This window comes from Castor canadensis, chromosome 2 (genome assembly GCF_047511655.1).
Source record: "Castor canadensis chromosome 2, mCasCan1.hap1v2, whole genome shotgun sequence".
NCBI classification, from domain to species: domain Eukaryota; kingdom Metazoa; phylum Chordata; class Mammalia; order Rodentia; family Castoridae; genus Castor; species Castor canadensis.
The window spans coordinates 150684505-150706816 of NC_133387.1; positions in this window are offsets into that span (position 1 = coordinate 150684505).

A 22312-nucleotide genomic window follows, 5' to 3' on the forward strand; every position below is an offset into this window, starting at 1 on the left:
GCCTGGAGCAGACCCATCTCTAGCACCTTCAGGGGGAACATGGCCCTGTCAATTGAAATCTTGAATTTTTTGCCTCCAGAACTGTGAAACAATACATTTTTGTTGTTTTATGCACTTTGTGTTTTGGTACTTTGTGACAGCAGTCCTAGGAAACTCACACACATGTTTATATGGAACAGGATGATTCCATCAGAAAGGAAATTATACATTCCCCCTTTAATATCTATCATTATTATTATCATTATTTTTTTTTGAGACAGGTCTCTCTTTGTAGCCCAGGTTGGCTTTGAACTCAAGATCTCCTGATCCTCCTGCCTCAGTTTCCAGATGCTGGGATTACAAGTGTGCCTCACCATACCTGACTTTTAAAAGCTGTTGAATGCTGACCACATAGAACAGTTTAACTCATCTTTTAAAAATCATTGGTCACTTACTGAGCTGATTACATGACATCATAGGTTAAGATGAGAAATAATTTACTTTTAAAACTCCAAACCAGAATACAAAATTGTCCACACTAATAAGCAAAGATTGAAAGGAACTATGAGTGTGTTAAGAATGCATGGCAAACAGATTATACATACATGACTTTGATATAGATAGACATAGATACATATGTATACTCACATTGAAAGGAATATGAGGTCTCAGCGGGCCCCAACCCCCTTGTTGGAGAAACCAGTACCAAACATCCCATGTAGATAAGATAAGCAATGAGGCAGGGCTCAGTTAGGGCATATAGAATGTGAGGAATGCAAGATGTGAGATACGAGCAAGATGTGAGATACGAGCAAGATGTGAGGTACGAGCAAGATGTGAAGTACGTGCAGGATGTGCTCTGCCTGCTTGTCTAATGTTGATAACAAAAATATGCACGCCACTGCAGTCTATATAAGATTTCCCCCTAAGAGGCTCAGGGTCTTGCTTTCCTAACCGGTCCTGCGTGTCCGTGTGGGAGCTCGACCCTGGCTAGCCAGTCCAATAAACTCTGCTTTGTTGATTGCATTCACGCCTGGCTCTCTGTCTCTCGGGGGAATAGGATTCCGGGTCCTAACATTTGGAGGTCCCACCGAGATTTCATTTTCTCGAGAGACAGAACCTGCCTGCGAGAAAGCAGGGGCGATCCCAAGTCCTAGGCGTTGGGAGGGGATCCCAGACCCTCATTTGGAGGAACTTGAGTGTTCCATTTGGGCCGCGGCGGGGATTCGGCCAATCCCCAGGGAGATTCATTCTGGGAATCTCGCAAGGAGGACCACAGGGTCCTATTGGGAGAGGCTTTCCTCTCATTTGGGCTCGAGCATTTTAGGAACCCTGGCGCCAGGTGAAGAACTAATTGAGCTAGTCGACCGACCACCCGTCAAGTGGACGCCTTTCGGCCTGATATCCCAGTTGGACGGTGAGGAGGTTGAATGGGGTGCGCACCAGTGTGAGAGAAGGACCAGTCCGAGCGAGTGCTGGAGAGTGTTGTGTGTGTGTGGAATTATTGTTGCCTTTACCCTTTTTGTTCTATCTCTCTTGGTGTTTGAGTCTCCTTCCACAATGGGACAGGGACAAACAACCCCAAAGTCTCTGATCCTTTCTCACTTTCCAGAAGTTAAAGAAAGGGCCTTAAATGCGGGTCTGGTCATCAAGAAAGGTAAGTTCGACACCTTTTGTTCTGCAGAGTGGCCCACCTTTGGAGTCGGGTGGCCCATTCAAGGTTCCCTCTCCCTAGACCTGATCACTAAGGTTAAAGCAGTCATTTTTCAGCCAGACAATCGAGGCCATCCAGACCAAGTTTCTTACATTTTGGTTTGGGAGGATCTGGTGAGGAACCCTCCCCCTTGGTTAACAGTTTTTCTGACCCACCCCTCCAGTTCGGCCCCCGGGGCTAAAACCCCAGTCACGCCCGCCTTGGTCATAAAGGAGGAGGAAAAACTTCCTCTTCCCACCTTGACCGGTCCTCAAATTAGGGCATCTCCTTCACCATCTCCGGTCTTACCAGAGAGTTCCCCCCTTTACCCATCCCTCGCAGGGGCAGAGGAAGATCGGCCGCCTCCATACATGACTCCCCCTGGCCAAGCCAGTGCCCCGGAGGAGGAAATTTCCTCATCCTCCTCAACAGGACTGGCAGCAGGAGGAGGAATGGGTCGAAGACTTCGCCCCCGAGGGATCCGGGAAAGGGAGGGGGAAGACGGGCCCCCCTCATCAACACAGGGGGAGGAAACTGTCCCTACACTTCCAGTCCGGATGGTGGGCCAAGGGGGACCGGGAGGAGGGCAACAGTTTCAGTACTGGCCCTTCTCCTCCAGTGATCTATATAACTGGAGGACGCAGAACCCGCCCTTTTCTGAAGACCCCAAGTGTCTCATAGATCTCCTGGAGTCCATCATGCATACACACCGCCCCACTTGGGATGACTGTCATCAGCTGCTCAATACTCTTTTTACGACGGAGGAACGAGAGCGCATCCTCAACGAAGCGAGGAAGAATGTCTTGGGGGATAATGGGAGACCCACAACTCTCCAACCGGCCATAGACGAGGCTTTTCCCCTACGCCGGCCTGATTGGGATTTCGGGACCGCAGAAGGAACCAGGAGGGGACATGACTCATTGGGTAAAAAGATTTCCCACGGCCTGGGCGGAGACTGCGGGAACCGGCCTCGCCAAACACCTCCCGCCCGTAGTTATACAATTGAAGGCTTCTGCTCTCCCCATTCGGGTGAAACAGTATCCTATGCCTGAGGAGGCCCGAAGAGGCATAGCCCCTCATATCCACAGGCTAATAAAGGAAGGAGTACTGCGACCTTGTCAGTCTGCCTGGAATACTCCTCTGCTCCCCGTCCGAAAGCCGGGAAGCGGGGACTATAGGCCTGTGCAAGACCTACGAAAGGTAAACGAGCGGACGGAGGACATTCATCCCACCGTTCCAAATCCCTATACCTTGCTCAGCCACCTACCCCCCTCGCAAGTATGGTATACAACCCTTGATTTGAAAGATGCTTTCTTCAGCATTCCATTGTCAGAAATTAGTCAGCCGCTATTTGCTTTCGAATGGCAAGAAGATGGGGGCCAATCCGGACAGCTCACTTGGACCAGACTGCCGCAAGGATTTAAAAACTCTCCCACCCTGTTTAATGAGGCCCTGAGCCAGGACCTGGAACCTTTTCGTCGGAGCCACCCACGAGTCACTCTATTACAGTATGTTGATGACTTACTGTTAGCGGCAGAAACCCGAGAGGAGTGCATCAAGGCTACTGAACACCTGCTAACGGAATTAGGTGAGCTGGGGTATCGGGCAAGTGCCAAGAAAACTCACATCTGTAAAAGGTCAGTGACGTATTTGGGTTATCGGATTGCAGATGGGGCAAGGTGGCTGACTGATGCCATGAAACAGACTATTCTGGCTATCCCATCCCCGACATCCACTAGGGGGGTGAGAGAATTCCTGGGCTCCGCGGGGTTCTGTAGACTCTGGATTCCAGGATTTGCGGAAATAGCCAGACCCCTATATGAGGCCACCAAAGAAGCTCCAGATTGGAGTTGGGGAGAGAGAGAACAACAGGCCTTTGATCAGCTAAAAGACGCTCTTTTGCAGGCCCCTGCCTTAGCCTTGCCAGATCCTACAAGACCATTCACTCTGTTTGTAGATGAGAAAAAGGGGGTAGCCAAAGGAGTCTTGACCCAACAGCTAGGTCCCTGGAAGAGACCAGTGGCATACTTTTCCAAGAAATTAGACGCAGTAGCGGCAGGATGGCCCCCCTGCCTCCGCATCATAGCGGCCATTGCCGTGCTGGTGAGAGAAGCCGATAAACTAACCTTTGGACAGGCCCTCTGGGTAACGGCCCCTCACCCGGTGGAGGGAATCCTTAAACAACCCCCTGGGAAATGGATGACGAATGCCAGGCTCACCCACTACCAGGGGCTCTTGTTGGATTCCCCTCGGATCACATTCACAGATCCCGTAATCCTGAACCCTGCCACCTTGTTGCCTAACCCGGAACTGCAGACACCTGTCCATAACTGCAAAGAATTCCTCTCCGAAGTTACACAGGTACGGGCTGACCTAAAGGATACCCCCCTGTCCGGCTGCAAATTAAACTGGTACACGGATGGAAGCAGTTTTTTCCAAGATGGAGCCCGAAGGGCAGGGGCAGCTGTAGTCGACCAAGAAGGAAATACGGTATGGAGCAGCGCCCTCCCACCCGGAACATCAGCCCAAAAAGCGGAATTAATTGCCTTGGCAGAGGCCCTGGAGAGGGCAAAAGGAAAGCGAGTCAATATCTACACCGATAGCCGCTATGCTTTCGGTACCATCCATGTCCACGGGGCCATCTATCGCGAAAGAGGATTCCGCACAGCAGAAGGAAAACATCTAAAGAACCTAGCCGAAGTCCAGCGTCTATTAATGGCAGTGGAAAAACCGAAGGCAGTGGCAGTGATGTATGTCCCAGGCCACCAGTCTGCCAAGACGCCGGAAGCTGTCGGTAACAACAGAGCAGATCAAGAAGCAAAGAGAGTAGCAATGGTGAGTCCTCCCATGGAGACAGGGCAACCTTCCACGGTTGCGGCGATAGACGTGCCGGTCCCAGAGCTCCCTCCGCTACCCCCCCGACCAGAATACTCCACAGAGGATTTCACTTGGATGAGAGCCCACTCCCCCTTTAGAGAAGGGGAAGACGGATGGAAAAGCGACTTGGAAGGCAAGTTAATTCTGCCTGAAAAACTCGGACGATTCCTGTTGGCTAACTTACATAAGTCCACCCATTTGGGGCGGAGAAAATTACTAGACTTGTTGACATCTGCGCAGCTCCGATTTCCGAACCAGACCATAGCAGTCCGCCAAATTGTGGAAGATTGTGCCAGCTGCACAATCATGAAACCAGGACGAAGGGAGGGGCACCATACAGGTACTCGGGAACGGGGGAGGGCTCCGGGAAGAAGTTGGGAAGTGGATTTTACTGAGGTAAAACCGGGAAAGTTTGGGTACAAATATTTGCTGGTATTCATAGATACCTTTTCAGGCTGGGTGGAGGCTTTTCCTACAAAGAAGGAGACGAGTCAGGTAGTGGCAAAGGCTTTGCTAGAGGAAATCATACCCAGATATGGGGTGCCCGAGGCAATTGGGTCAGATAACGGTCCGGCTTTTGTTAGTAAGGTCCTGCAGGGACTAGCCCAGACTATGGGGGCCAATTGGAAGCTACATTGTGAATATAACCCCCAGAGCTCAGGGCAAGTAGAAAGGATGAATAGGACACTAAAGGAGACTTTAGCCAAATTGGCCCTGGAGACTGGCGGTGATTGGGTGACGCTCCTTCCCTTGGCCATCTTCCGAGTCCGGAACTCCCCCTATGTCCATGGGCTAACTCCCTTTGAGATCCTGTATGGGGCTCCACCCCCCATCATTCAGAGGACCTTAAGCCCAGAACTAGGTGATCTGGCCCCAAATTACCTGACCATGTTGCAGGCTTTAGCTAAAGTGCAACAACGGATTTGGCCCTTAATTCAAGCATACCACGCTGTTAAGAGGGACCCGGCTCCGGAATATGGCATAGTCCCGGGTGACATGGTATGGGTTAAAAGGCATCAGTCCAAAACCCTAGAGCCTAGATGGAAAGGACCTTATGTTGTACTGTTTACTACCCCTACCGCCCTCAAGGTTGATGGCATCGGACCTTGGATCCACCACTCCCACGTGCGTCGAGCCAATCATCAAAAACAAGAAGGGGTCAAGGAGTGGACTGTACGGCGGCACCCAGACAACCCATTAAAGCTAAAGCTTTTGTGGCCCCGGGAACATGCAGAGCCTTCAGGAGCAGCCACGGATGGGGTGGCTGATCGCTCTGATCTTGCTCAATGCCCAGAGCGGGAGCCTCGCAGAAACCAACCCTCACCAGCCCTATAAGCAAACCTGGATACTCACCGATGGGGAGACTCATACCACCCTCAACGAGACTACTCGCACTGCCCCCATAGGAACTTGGTGGCCGGAGCTTCAGTTCTGCTTCAGAGACATCAATCCTGCCTACAAGTCTACTGCCCCGGAGTCAGCCCGACGTTATGGGTTTTATGCCTGCCCCGGCCACAAAAAGAACCAGGAATGTGGGGGGATACAATACTCCTTCTGTAGGTCATGGGCATGTGTCACATCCAATGATAGTGAATGGAAATGGGGGATATCAAAATCAGACCTAGTCAAATTTGCCTTTGTAAATGGGATATTAAGGGGGCACAGAATTCCAATACCCACCCATAAATGCCAGCCCATGGATCTAGATAGAATCAAGGTCACTTTCACTGAAACTGGCAAGAAGGACACCCCTGGGTGGATACAAGGTAAGGTATGGGGACTTGTATTTTATAAATATGGTGGACATGCTGGCTCGACCATAGTGGTCAGATTAAAAATTGAGCCCATAGGGCCACCATCCACAGCAGTAGGCCCCAATAAGGTACTTAGGCCGCCCAATGTAAAGCCATCTCCCCAACCTTCCACAACTCACCACCTTCCCTCAACCATAGCTCGGGCTAATGTTACAACTCCAAGACCATCAGAAACCAGCCCTCCCCTGGTGAGGCCCAGTCTCATGACCGCATCTAAAGACCCCCTCTGGGAGCTAGTGGGTGCTGCCTTCCTGACGTTAAACCACACCAACCCTAACATGACTAACTCCTGTTGGTTATGTTATGATGTGAGGCCCCCATTCTATGAGGCAATAGGGCTAAACACCACTCACGATACCTCATCTGAGGAAAACCCTAGTCAATGTTCCTGGGGAGACCGTAAGAGAGGTCTGACCATACAGCAGGTAAACGGCCAAGGAACCTGCTTAGGAAAAGTGCCAAAGAACAGACGGGACTTATGTACTGTTATTAACGCCAGTTCTACCTGGGGAAATGCTATTAAATGGGTAATTCCAAAGGACAATGGGTGGTGGCTATGCTCGCGGTCCGGACTCACCCCATGCCTATCAACTAAGGTGTTTAACAGCTCTAAAGAATTCTGTGTTATAGTGGTTGTGCTGCCCCGCATCCTCTATCATTCGGAGGAAAGTCTATATTCATACTGGAATATAGGAACAGGTGAGAGAAAGAAGAGAGAGCCTATTTCTACACTAACCATTGCTACCCTACTTAGCCTAGGGGTGGCTGGGGCAGGGACCGGCATAGCCTCCCTGGCTACTCAACATAAAGGGATGTCTTCGCTGCGCGCAGCCATAGATGAAGATATAGAGAGAATAGAAACCTCCATTAGCCACCTAGAAAAATCCCTCACTTCCCTGTCTGAGGTAGTACTTCAAAACCGACAAGGTCTGGACTTGTTGTTCCTCCAAAAAGGGGGACTATGCGTTGCTCTAGGGGAAGAATGTTGTTTTTACGCTGACCATACCGGAGTTGTTCGTGACTCCATGTCTAAACTCCGAAAGAGCCTGGAACAAAGAAAACGAGAAAAAGAGGCAGGGGAAAGCTGGTTCGAGTCTTGGTTTAACCAGTCCCCATGGTTGGCTACCCTTTTATCTGCACTGGCAGGGCCAATAATAATCATCCTACTGCTTGTTACCATAGGACCCTGGATTCTAAACCGACTTATGACTTTTGTCAAAAGTCGAATTAATACTATCCAACTTCTGGTCCTCCGCCAACAATATCAGGCTCTTCATCCTCTCGAGGATGATTCCTCAATTTAGGCCATAAGAAAGGGGGGAATGAAAGGAATATGAGGTCTCAGCGGGCCCCAACCCCCTTGTTGGAGAAACCAGTACCAAACATCCCATGTAGATAAGATAAGCAATGAGGCAGGGCTCAGTTAGGGCATATAGAATGTGAGGAATGCAAGATGTGAGATACGAGCAAGATGTGAGATACGAGCAAGATGTGAGGTACGAGCAAGATGTGAAGTACGTGCAGGATGTGCTCTGCCTGCTTGTCTAATGTTGATAACAAAAATATGCACGCCACTGCAGTCTATATAAGATTTCCCCCTAAGAGGCTCAGGGTCTTGCTTTCCTAACCGGTCCTGCGTGTCCGTGTGGGAGCTCGACCCTGGCTAGCCAGTCCAATAAACTCTGCTTTGTTGATTGCATTCACGCCTGGCTCTCTGTCTCTCGGGGGAATAGGATTCCGGGTCCTAACAACATACATTATACATGTTGTGAGGTCATACATGTATACACGCATTCGTATACTATCTTAAAGCAATCTTGTCTTTTAAATCTTAAAGAAATTTACCACCACACATATTAGTGACTATTTATTCTTTCAGCCTCAAATCCTCCCTTGACTCTTCTGGCAGGTCTGTGTTCACAAGCAGAGCTGGCAAACAAGGACTTCTCCAAAAAGCCTGCATCAAAGGCTCATCCCTTCCTGTTAATTCTGAGAGCCAACGGCTCCCTACAACACACAGGCTTTGACATTCAAACCCAAAGAAACAAGGGCCCAGAAAATAACTACAGTTTAGACCCAGTGATTTTGAAATGAAAAAAAAAGGAGAATGAGAACAACAGAATGAGAGAAATTGATTCTACACACATGAAGTCAATATTATTCATTCTTGGATTTTTTAAAGACAATTAATAAGAACTTTTAAAACTCAGAATGCTGAAATCATTAGTGGTTGATCACTTGCAGCAAGAATGCAGCCGTTATGATTAATGGCTGAATTTTAAATATTCCAGCTACATCAAGAAAGGAAGCCTCTCAGTTGTGCTTTCACCGCCTGTCATATGTGCCTCCCAGGATGCCACAGACATTGTGACGGCATCTTGACAGGTTCTTTCCTCACTCAAATATTTTGTAATTCAAAAAGTCCTAACTAAAACTCAAATTCATTCATTCATCAGACAGCATGAGGTAGGAGAGGGAAGTAGGATGACTATTTGTGAACTTGGAAGGGAAAAATGAATTGCAAGCCCTCCTTCGCTTTTTTATGCAGTGTTAGGCGCATATTTAAATATGTTGAACTTTTATTTTTTTCATTTACAAAATGGAATTGGGAATGGTAAAGCCTTCATTTCTTGATATACAGAATGTTTATGTAAAATATTAAGTGCTATGCAAATGTAAGGTACCTGTTTTGTGCAAGATATATGAAAAAAGAAAGGGGAAGAAGGGTATTGAGGTATTAAGAATAAATAAGATCTGATTCTGTCCTCAAGTCTTCAGCCTAGTAGACACTTAGTCATTTTAAAGTAATTATAATTCCAAGTAGAAAGTGACATGGAGATGGGGCCACTTCTGGCTTTGGGGTGGTGAAGCATCAAAAAAGCCTTCAAGGGGCCAGATATGGTGGTTCTTGTCTGGCATGAACCCAGGCACTTGAAAAGCAGAGGTAGGAGGATCCCAGTTGGAAGCTCCCAGGCAAAAGAATGAGATCTTATCTAAAAACAAACTAAGACGCAAAATGACAGGAGGTGGGGCTCAAGCAGTAGAGCACTTGCCTAACAATTGTGAGGCCTGAGTTCAAACCCCAGTACCGCCAAAACAAACAGACAAAACAAAACAAAGACGGCTTCAAGGAGGAAGCAGTGTTTGTGATGGAAGGCACCTGAAGCTTGGCGGTCACAGTCCTTGAATTTTGCTGAGTTTAGGGAGTCAGAAGGAAAATCAAAGCCACCGAGGGAAAGTGAAAATCTTCCAATTCCCTTGTCCAAACAGGGATTCAGTGTTCTTGTTAAGCCACCTGAAATCCTGGCAAAAATAGGACAGGGCAAGTGTGCCTCCATATGACAGCATTGCCACATCTCTAGTGGTCCTAAAATGAGGTCCACACTATCACCTCATTGGGACAGGGCAGATCAACCCTTGTTGTCTATCAGATGCCTTAAAACCCCCAAGCCCTTCAAGTCCTGAGATGAAGAGAAAGAGGCTGTCATGGTGGACAGCTCTTTTTTTATGTCTAAAGAGAGAATGTTACAGTAGAAAGAAATAGTTAATTAGTCAGAACCAATGGGAAATCGCACCTGGCCTCCTCAGCTGTCTCGTGGTCATTGGAGTCCTCATCTCAGACACCCACTTTCCTCACTAGCTTAGTCTCTGAAAAACATCATGTCACCACCATGTTCAGAAACTTACTCATGGCTCCCTGGTGCCTACAAAGTCAAGATCACGGTTTCAAAAGTTATATTCCTTCACTATAGGATCCTAACAGGTATTTCCTACACAATTTTCTTTCTTCCTTTGGTGGCAGTCAGAGGTGGTGGTGACAGGCAGTATTGGAGCTTGAACTCAGGGCTTTGCGATTGCAGGTACTCTACCACTTGAGCCAAGCCACCCAGCCTCTTTTGCTTCAGTTTAGTTTAGTTATTTTGTATTAGGTCTCATGTTTTTTGTTGTTGTTGGTTTTTGCCCCAGTTTGTCGGTCCACAGTCCTTCCACTTATAGCTTCTGTTTATTTTTTTTTTTCATTTTTCTTTTATTATTCATATGTGCATACAAGGCTTGGTTTATTTCTCCCCCCTGCCCCCACCCCCTCCCTTACCACCCACTCCGCCCCCTCCCGCTCCCCCCCTCAATACCCAGCAGAAACTATTTTGCCCTTATCTCTAATTTTGTTGTAGAGAGAGTATAAGCAATAATAGGAAGGAACAAGGGGTTTTGCTGGTTGAGATAAGGATAGCTATACAGGGCATTGACTCACATTGATTTCCTGTGCGTGGGTGTTACCTTCTAGGTTAATTCTTTTTAATCTAACCTTTTCTCTAGTTCCTGGTCCCCTTTTCCTATTGGCCTCAGTTGCTTTAAGGTATCTGCTTTAGTTTCTCTGCATTAAGGGCAACAAATGCTAGCTAGTTTTTTAGGTGTCTTACCTATCCTCACCCCTCCCTTGTGTGCTCTCGCTTTTATCATGTGCTCATAGTCCAATCCCCTTGTTGCGTTTGCCCTTGATCTAATGTCCACATATGAGGGAGAACATACGATTTTTGGTCTTTTGAGCCAGGCTAACCTCACTCAGAATGATGTTCTCCAATTCCATCCATTTACCAGCGAATGATAACATTTCGTTCTTCTTCATGGCTGCATAAAATTCCATTGTGTATAGATACCACATTTTCTTAATCCATTCATCAGTGCTGGGGCATCTTGGCTGTTTCCATAACTTGGCTATTGTGAATAGTGCCGCAATAAACATGGATGTGCAGGTGCCTCTGGAGTAACAGTCTTTTGGGTATATCCCCAAGAGTGGTATTGCTGGATCAAATGGTAGATCGATGTCCAGCTTTTTAAGTAGCCTCCAAATTTTTTTCCAGAGTGGTTGTACTAGTCTACATTCCCACCAACAGTGTAAGAGGGTTCCTTTTTCCCCGCATCCTCTCCAACACCTGTTGTTGGTGGTGTTGCTGATGATGGCTATTCTAACAGGGGTGAGGTGGAATCTTAGTGTGGTTTTAATTTGCATTTCCTTTATTGTATAGCTTCTGTTTAGCTGGGATTTAATGCTTAAACCACCACATCAGCCACAATCATCTTTCTTTATGTTGTCTCTTCCCCTATTCCAGCCTAACTGGGCAACAAGCCCTGCCCTGAATCTTCTCCCAACATTTGCTCCACACTCTCATACCCTTCTTGCTCAGGCTTTGGGTCCCTGGTCCTTGAAGCCCATCTGTCCTTTCAAAGTCTTAACCACTATGCAAGGTCCAATTCAAATTTCATCCCCATACAATTCCACAGTCATTCACTGAGCTTTTCTGTGGGCCCTGGAGACATTGATGGGAAGGACCTGCCCTCCTCCAGGAAGCTTCCTAAGAAGGGAGCATACAAACATGGCACTAAGATACATGGTGCTGGTATGCATTGTGCCTGGTGTGCACACAGATCAACTTTTAAAACATTAATTCTGCTGTTGAAAAGGATCCTGTGAAGGCTCAGAGGAAGTGGCATTTCAGCTGAAGCTATCGTGAACAGTGGCAGGCAAACATGAGAAACTGTCATCCACCACAAAAGCAAGTGTAAAACACGGTCAAGAACAAAGCAAGCTGGGCATATAACCCCAGCACTCAGGAGGCTGAGGCAGAAGGATCTTGAGTCCAAGACCAGCTTGGTCTATATAGCGAGATCCTGTCTCAGAAAAAAAACAAAACAAAAAAGGAACAATTGTGAGGTTCAAGGTTGTTGGAGCAGGAATAAAGCATGAGTACACAGGGGATTCTAGGAATTTGTAAAGGCAGGATTCAGACTTTAACCCATTTGTGGGGATAGGCATTTTAGGGACGATTCTGATACTACGTGGTTGATGTCACCTGGTAACTGTAGTGGCAGTGTGAAGGTAGACTGATGGAAAACATAGCTGCTGGGAAGCTGATATATGTTATCGCCCACCCAGACATGATTGAAAGCTTGAACCACAATAGAGACTATGTAAATGAAAAAGAGGAGCATAAATGAGAAAACTCATCTATTAGGAGTTTTCCTCATCACATTTCATCCTGGAACATTTATGATTCTCCCTACAATTTCATTTAAACTCCAGCTCATATTTTATGTATACCAGCATTTTTGACTCATATCATACTTCATAATTTATCTTCCCGACATTAAATCAAAGCTTTCTGACCAAGAAAGGGGTAAAACTGGGTGCTCGTGTCTCGTGCCTGTAATCCTAACTACTTAGGAGGCTGAGATTGGGAGGGCTCAGTATGAAGCCAGCCTGAGTAAATAGTTCATGAGACTCTATCTCCAAAATAACCAAAGCAAAATGGACTGGAGGTGTGGCTCACACAGAAGAGCTTCTGTTTTGTAGGCTGTATTGTTTGCAAAGTCCTGACTTAAAACCTCAGTTCCACTAAAAGAAGAGAGAGAGAGAAAGAGGAAGAAAGAAAGAGAGAGTGAGAGAGAGAGAGAGAAAGAGGAAGGAAGGAAGGAAGGAGGAAGGAAGGGTGGGTGGTAGGGAGGGAATTAAGAAGGTTGTATATAAAAATTGTCTTAGACTGTTGGGTTGCCAGAATTAGAACCCCACTAAACATAACCTGAGGAAAGGGGGGTGTATTACTAAGATACAAGGATAGTGTGTGGAAATCTACAGCAGGAAATAGGAGACTCCAAGAAGGATGTGATCCTTGCAGGTTCAGAGACAATTATGCACCAACTCCCAGGCTGGATCTCTCAACTCAAATTCTCAAAAGAGATCTGACTTTCTATCCTAGGTCCCATCAGCTGTGACCTTGGTGAAGTGGGGTCACATAATACAAACATGCCAAAGAGTCCACCCTTCCACTAGGACTGATTGATTCTCACCTGTGTAAGACATCTTGCAGACAATGGTCACAACTATTCACATACTAATCTCCCTTCTTCAAGCTTGGCTCAGAAAAGCTAAGAGATTTGCTCAATGTCCCACAGGAAGTCAGTTTAGACAAAAATAACTAAATCTAGGAAAGTGCATTCCTCAAACCCAAGACTGTCTCTTTTCAAGGTTTATCTTTTATTTTGTTTATTTATTCATTTATTGCAGTGCTGAGGATCGAAACCCGGACCTTGCTCATGCTAAGCAAGTGCTCCACCACTAAGCCACATCCCCCAGCCCCCAGGCTGTTTTCATCACTATGTGAAGTTCCATTCACTGACAAGTGCTTGTTGAGCATTTACATGGGGCTCATTCCTGCACTTGGGACTGAAGGGAGAATTCTTTAAAAATCAATTGTTTTACCCACTGATCACTGTAGAGAGCAAGTGATATCCTTCAGTTTACTACTCAAGAAATATGACAAATAGGAAAGCGGTCTATTACAGAACTGAAACTTTTCCCCAAAGTTTCTGTGATTAGTTCAGGTACTTAGCACTAGTGTAATATTATTTTATTCTGCAGTATTATTTAAGATTAATATATTCTTTCTGGTCTCTATAGTAACCAGTCTTTCGGCATGGTTGTATTAAGAATGGGGATTTATTTATATTTAGGCTCACCCAAGAGGAAGATTCTTGTATAATTTATTGTTACATTTAGAGAGCATAAAACCTTTAGGCCACAATGTGTAGTTAATATTCAGAATTAAGTCAGTTTATTATGCATCAACTCGTAGGTCAAATTCAGCTTTGTGTGCTATAATTTATAATACAGATTTTTGCCTGGAGCAATATGGAAGCCCTGAAGCAGTACTGTGAATTATTACAACTAAATCGAGCCCTACCTGCCAAAAACACCACAGCTTGTATTTCTGTTGCACGGGGACTATAAACATGATTTCCAAGAGCTCTGCCCTGCAAGGACATCTAAATAAAATATCAGTTTCATGACCAGTGTCAGCATTTAGAAACCTTACTTCACTTGCAGTCACTGCAGGTCCAGATTTCTGTGGCAATTTACTTCTTAGCCACTTACAAAATGGCAGTTCACAGGTTTTATGACTATGCATGTAAGCATATTTCTCTCTTTAATGGGTGCGTACACCACATTGCAGTGTGAGCATTATTAAAATTGTATTTGGAATATAACTTAAATATGACACTCAATAAGCCAAGATATATTAATAAAAGATCCAGTGCATACTTAAGCTACATTATAAATTTCTTTCTTTGAATACCATTTGTGGGGCTTGGAGGTTTTGGGGTTTGTTTAAGGGAGTTGGGGGTGTGTCTTGTTTAGTTTAGTTTTTTGTGACAAGGTCTCCCTATGTAGTTCAGGCTGGCCTCAAACTCATGATTCTTCTGCCTTAGCCTCCTGAGTGCTGGGAATACATGTGTGTGTGCTGGGTTTTTTGTTGCTCTTGTTTTTTAAAGTCACTGTTTACTCACTGATTAGATTTCTAAACTAAAACATGGACTATTTATTTCCAGATTGTGGTTTTTCAATTGTCTTAATTCTAGGGGATATTGTATGCCTTGCACCAAAGCTGGCAAACATAGTCATCTCTTGATTATGTCTGAGTGCATTTCCTATTTTACAGATGTGCAAAAATTTTAGGAAGCAATTTTAATCTAAATAGTCCAAAGTAGGAAAAGGTTAAGTAAATTCTGGGACATGTAGTCTGTGTATATAAGCCATTTACATGCTGTTTACAAAGAGCAGCATATAATTTGATTTTTTAAATTGCTGAATTCTGGCTTAGTCTCTTCCTATGAAGGTCAAAGTCCAAAATTAATGTTCAAAAGCAAGTGAAGGAACTTCACCTAATGTAAAATTACATCACACATTTCAGGCTTTGGGAGATGAGATGGATTTCATTAATCCCCATCTCTCTTTTCTATGAAAGTGGTTGCCAGGAGTATATGCCATGGGCATCAGTGGAAAAAATTTAGCCAAAGAGGAAGAGTCAACAATGCAAAAGGGATTTTGTTCTCCCCCAAAACACATATTATTGATACTCAGAATTGTTCAAAATTCTTCCAAGGGAAGAGTAAAGAAAAAAAAAGCAAAGAATTGGAGGTGGGAATAAACTTGGCATGTATAAGAAACACCCAGAATGTTCCTATTTGTAAGGTGAGAAGTCCTGACTCAAACTTCAGTAAAGTAGCAATTTTAGTCCAGAACAGCAAAGTTTTAGTAAACCTTAGTAATTTACTTTGTAGCATTCTAATAAGCAAGCCTTACTCCTATACAAAAAGAAAATGAAAAAAACTGTAGAAAATACAATCTTTCTTACACACATGCCATTTGCCCACATAAACTGGAATCTTAAAATAAAAGCCTATCCATCAAGAAGTCAGCCACAAACCAAATATTACAAACCACTAGACAAAATTAGCACCTCCCTCTGTTGCTCTTTGTGTGTCCTCCGCAGCATCTGTAGCTAAGAGCCATGTCATCCATGCTGCTGTCCCTAACACATCTGCAAATGTCCAAGGAAGACATAATCTGTGGCCTCAAACATCAGCTATGTCATGGGATGCAACAGAGGGAAGGTAAAGAAGCAAAGACGCAGTCCAAGCCACAGAGATCCCTGTGTGGGTCCACTGGGGAACATTTAGGGTCTCTTCAACTCTGAGGGTCTATGCACCTGTGCTTCTTAAACTAAAGAACCAGGATGCACCACTCCCTCACCAAACATAACAAGAACCTTCACAATGGCACACTGCCTCTAAAATAATACCAATAAGTTGCTTCAAAGTAGTGATTATATTTAATATATGTTTTATACCCTTTTGGCTTGCATATGACACACACAGGTGTGGGAAGATATCACCTTTGCCAGCCATGGGGGCCCATCTTGGCCCAGAGGTGCAATTGCTTCCTGTCACCTGCAATTGGAACTCCGTCCTCTCTCTGAAGGAGAAATTTGGCTCATGATGTAAACATATGTGCTTGCCTGGAACAGGTGTATAGCCACCTCATGTAAGGGAACTCACTGTTCAATGGGTCACATGGCCAGGCTCGTTGATGCAGGTGTGCAGCCTGGCAGCAGACCCCTCACCAGCTTCTGAAAAGATATTGGATGGCTTCAATGAACTTGACGGCTGTTCTTTAGTGCTTTCCTCCCAAGCCCGTGAGGTTGAGCCCATGCCAAAGTTCTTACCACTCCAACATGAGGGAGAGCTGCAGGTAGCAGCCAGAAATTTGGGGAGCAAAGGCAGATGATCTTTTGAGTAAGTAACCACAAACTTAGGAGTTCCCATGCTTCAGAAAGCCCCTAAAATTCAAGAGGCCCCACCATTCTGTCCTTCACACACTCAACAAATAATTGTTGAGCACCTGCTAGTTTCAGTGTTGGAAAACAACTTTAAACATCTTTTACTACTTCTCATGTTTACTAAAACATTCCCACGTTCCTTTGGCTTGGCCCAGGAGTATAGTATCTACTGAGCCCCAAGCAGCACGTTTGTTCTTACTTTAAGGTTTGTAAAATCAGAAGTCTTAAAATTGTGCTTTTTCTCTGAAAAAAAACTATAATGTGGTATAAAGTATAGATAAAAATGTAATGACCTTATCATGAAGATATATGTCAATTTGTTTATTTGCTATGTAGCCCAGGCTAGACTGGAATTTATGATCCTCCTGCCTCAACCTCCCAAGTTCTGGGATTACAGGGGTATACCATCACACCTGGCTTCACATGTCAATTCTTATTTGATCATAATTAGTTTTACAAATGAGAACTTCTAATTAGGACCTTTCTTTTTAATGAGAGAATTACTGATACACACAATGAAGTCAATGAATCTAAAGTAATAGAAGTGATAGGAGCCAGGAACACAAAGGCTATAAACATCTGATTTAAGTTGTATGACATTCTTGAAAAGATAAAGCTAAGGAGAAGAACAAGTCAGTTGTTGCAAGGACTAGGGAAAAGAGCTGGGGTTGACTATGAAAGGGGGATAAAAGTACATTTAAGGTAATGAGAAAATTCTGCATCACATTTGTACTCATGATTGTATGAAACTTGTTGAGTTTCTTTGCATGATATGCCCCAAAGGTGATTTTTTCCTGTATATAAATAAATGAAAAGTGAATAAGAAGTAGATTGTGTTGAAAGGCTGCAGGCATGAGTGACTGCCTAGCAGGTGTAAGGCCGAGTTCAAACCCCAGTACTGTCAAAAGGAAAAAAAATAAAAAAAGAAGAAGGAAACTGTGCTCAAATAACTAAAGAATTTTATTGTGGAGCTTGAAAAAAAAAAAAGAGGTCAGGGGCAGCCTCATTATAAGCACAATCCAAAAGTGTAGAAAAAAACCTTTCTAAATAAAAGGTGTCCACAAGGGAGAAAGATCTGGAACTACCAAGACTATAGGGAAGACCTAGAGTTTATTTTAAATATCCTAAAATAGTCACTGAGTTTCTGAAGTGTGTTTGGAACCTCAGATATTACCAGGCACTTCTTCCCTTTTTACATGGGGAGAAAAAAAGGGCCCCTAGCACAAAGAGAAGTTTTCAATTTACTAGGAAGTCAGGTCCACATGGCAGGAGGGTTGAATTATGTCCTAATGTCTAACCAGTACCCCAGGACAGAGTAAGACATACAGAGGGCTTAAAACATGATGCTGTATCACTTGATCCATGCCCCTAGCCCTTTTTGCTCTCATTATTTTAAAGATAGAGTCTCACTTTTTGTCTGGGCCAATTAGGACCACAATTTCATTTTGTGTTTCCTGCAATCATTAGGATGACAGGCAAACTCCACCATGCCCAGTTTTTTTCACTGAGATGGGGGTCTCTCAAACTTTTTTGTCTGGGCTGGCCTGGAACCACAGTCCTCCTGATTTCAGCCTCCTGTGTAGCTTGGAATCAATGATGTATGCTACTGTACCCAGCTATTGGCTGAGACAGGATCTTGTTAACTTTTTGCCCAGGCTGGCCTAGAAATATGATCCTCCTGATCTCAGCCTCCCAGGTAAATAGAATTACAGGTATGAGCCACCAACACCTGGCTTTGATTTGTTTTTAAAAATAAATTTGTTACATTGTTCATTTAAGATGAACTTTTTTTGCAAATATTTTAAACTATTCTTTTGAGGCATAGTTTCATTATGTAGCTCAGGTTGACCCCAAACTCAGCGTCCTATCTCAGCCTACTGAGTTTGGGATTACAAGTGGGCACAAAATGCCCAGATGACTTCTTCTCTTATTCTAAATAAATATTCACTATTGCACCTAATTTTGCATTTGTAGTTGTGTATTCTTTTTCTTAAATAGGGCCCTTCCAAGTGTATAAGCTTCAGATTCCACAAAACCTTGGCCTGCCCCTGGTTCAAAATGTAAGAGCAGGAATGGAAATTATATGGCAAAAGCAGGGCATTATGGAAAGAAAATATGTTTAAAAGAATCAAATATGAAATCTAGAAAAAATAGAGTCAGTAAACAAAAACTCTAATGGGTGAGCTGAATTGGAAATTAAGTAGAACCATTGAGATTAAGTGGTTTATAAGAACAGATTTGAGGAAATGACTCAGAATTCCATGCAGAGAGACACACACCAGGTTAAAAAGTCAAGATGCGTGGAAGATATATCATAATGTCTAACATACACATTAGGAGTTCATGAGCACAGAGACAGAAAGAATAGGGAAGAGTTAATATTCAAGGGATAAGACTCAAGAATTTTCCAGAATTTAAGAGATGAATCCTCACATTACAGAAACATACAGAAGTCTGAAAAAAAAATTAAAAGAAATCCTTTCCTACAAACATAGTAATAAAACAATGTAGTATATTATTTAAAAGAAAAAGATAACTTTAAAAGCCATCAGAGAGACAAAAAGAGAAATTAACAAGCAACAACAATTAGGGTGACTCCGACTTCCTGCCATCAATAACAGAAGTCAGAAGACAATGGTGTATGAGGGAAATAAACCATAATTCAAGTGAGTGCAAAGCAGTGGAATTTTCCAAAACAGACCAAGAGAGCCTAACACACATGAATCCTTCTGAAAGACACATTAAAACATATTTCAGTAAGAAAGAAAGAGCAAAAATGAAAAAAAGTCTTCAAAAGTAATAGCAAGCAAAGATACTGGCTAAATCTAAATAAGCATTGACAGCCAATCAAAGTAATACTAAAAATAAGAGTGGGAAGAAATTATGGATTCACTTAAATATTGGAAAAACTTAAACATATGATGTGAGTGATGGGCTCTAAGTGCCAGAGGAGAGTGAAAGCAATGAAGGAAGGAAGGTTAGCATTAGCTAAATCAAAGCTGCACGATATTATAGAAACCATGCACACACAGACACATATACTAACCAGGTATAGGAAATAATGATAGGGAAAAAACCACCAGCACTAGCTAAAGGTTAAATACTTACGAAAAACTTCGGCAGGAAATGTGAAAAACTTACATAAGCAAAATTTATGACACTTCTGGAAGATACAAAAGTAAACTTAGGCAAATGGAAAGAATCCATTCTGAAATAGGATGACCTAACATCAAAAACAGTCTGTTATCCCTTCATTGATTTATAACTTTAATGTAAATCCAATAAAATTATAGCAAGCATTTATAGGGAGTTAGACAAGTTGACATTAAAGTTCAAGTAGGGAAACAACATGTGGGAAGAGCCAGGAAAATATATTTAAAAGAAATTAAGCAGCTGGCATGGTATTGCATGCCTGTAATCCCAGCCACTCAGAAGTGGAGATAGGACAGCATGGGCTGAAAGTTAGCAAGAACCCATCTCAGCAAATAAACTGGGTCTGCTGCTGTGTATCTGTAATCCTAGCAAGACAGGAGGCAGAAGTAGGAAGATCTTGGTCTGGGGGCTGGCCCCAAGCAAAAACAAGGAGACCCTATCCAAAAACTAACTCAAACAAAACAGAGCTAGAGGCATAACTCAAGTGATAGAGTACCTGCCTAGCAAGTACAAGACCCTGGGTTCAAACACCAGTATCACTCAAGACAAAAAAAAAAAAAAGAAACAAAAAAACCTACAAAGGGTGAACTAACTCTGTCAGATATTAAAACATAACATAAAGCCTCCACAGTTAAAAGAGTGTGATCTTAGCCCATGAATGGGCAAATGGCCTGACCACAGAAAGTAGAAAGCACAGGAAGGGGTCCAAGTACGTGTGGATTTTAGTGTGGATAAATATAGCATCTGAAGTAATTGGGGCAATGATGGATTTCTGAATAAATGATTCTCCAAATGTATCACTATTTGGAACAAGATAAAGTTCGTTCTGTGCCTCACATAATAGATCACAAATAAATTCCAAATGGATCATGAACTTAAATTGCAAAATAGAATCACACAAGTGCTAAAAGGAAACATGCATGGATTTCTCTTCACCTTCATGTAGGAAGAGGCATTCTAACCCCAATGCAAAATCCAGAGGTAAAAAAAAGATCGACGTTTTTCTATATAATTGATTTATAAAAATGAACATTTATTATTAATTTTATTTTTATGGAAAAGACCAAATATAAGCAAAATCAAAAGTCAATGACAAACTGAGAGAAAATTTTGCATCATATCTCACAATGTGCCAATATCATTAATTTATAAAGAACTTTAAAAAATTAGAGAAAAATGGGAAAATAAAATCAGTAAGCAAGTTACCAAAAGGAAGATACATGTGGCCCTCAAACACAAAAAAGGTACAAAACTCACTTACAATGTGAGAAATGGAAATTAAGATGACATATCATCCCTTGTTTATTAGAGTAGTGAGAAAGATAAAGTAAGCTACCATTCTGCAGACGAAGCTCTAGTGAAACAGGAGGCAGTTGCTCTCAGTCACTGCTGCAGAATGCACATAACTAGATCAATTGGCAGTGATCAATATCTATCAAACTATCTGTGCGCTCATCTTTTGATGCAGCCAGTCCACTTGTAGAATTTACCCTGCTGATGCACCTCCATAGACACAAAAATATATATACTCATATACTCACTACAGTCTCATTTCTAATTGCAAAATATTGGAACCAACTTAAATATCTACACATCGAAGAGTAGTCGAATGAGCTGTAGTACACCCAGCTCATGGAACTGTATGCAGCCATCAGAAAGAGGATGAGCTTGTGACGTATCCTGGAGAGATTTCTCAGCATCGTCTGCTAAGAAAATTTGGAAGCAGTGGCACACAGTAGCAAAGTGCACACCTAGAAATCAGACCTTCCTTTCAAGATCTGCTCCCCAATGCAAGGAACTCGGTTCCTTTGGGTTAATGACAGATTTCAGGGCTACAGCAGGAGTAGTAAAACGTGAGCCTAAAACATCTTGTGCTGCCAACAAGGAAAGAAGTGCTCAAAACATGGTGGGGGTATTTCCAAAGGACACAGAGCCACCTGAAGAGCTCCCCAAGGCCAAGTCTGCCTGGCATATCATGGCAGTGCAGCATATTGTTATCGCGATAATGTAAGTCATGACAGGAATGGACTGTGACCCTCAGGAAAAACAGGTACATAACGATGAGAATAAAAGTTTTTGAATAAATAAATTTAGAAAAGAAACAGCTCTTTTTTATAGTATATATCAATTAACAAATGTTAATGAAATGATAGAAACAGAACAATCACCATTTTCCAAACACCACAGTAGTGTCAAAGGCACGAGTTATCAGTGCATGCCAAAATGAAAGTGAGCACAATAATGAAAATCGGTATGTGTACTTGACTCAAACTACCTCCCTTCAAGATGTAACCCAACTGCAAAAGGAGAAAAAAATAGTAACTTTAGAGTGGAAAGCCTGACCAATATCACTCTAAGAAAGTGATCAAAGTTAACATCACCAGGAATGTGTAAACTCAAGGCCTTGCACTTGCTAGGCAGGCGTTCAGAAATTTGCTATCACATATGCTCTATGAAGAGCACCACACATCATGTTTGTGATTTTCATGTCAAAAATGCACAACCTGAATTTAATCATACAGAAATATCAGGCCAACCCAAAGTGAAAACCATTCTATAAATTGTGTTAGGCCAACACTTCAAACTGCTAAGGTCATAAGGGATAGAGTGAGGAGCTTTCC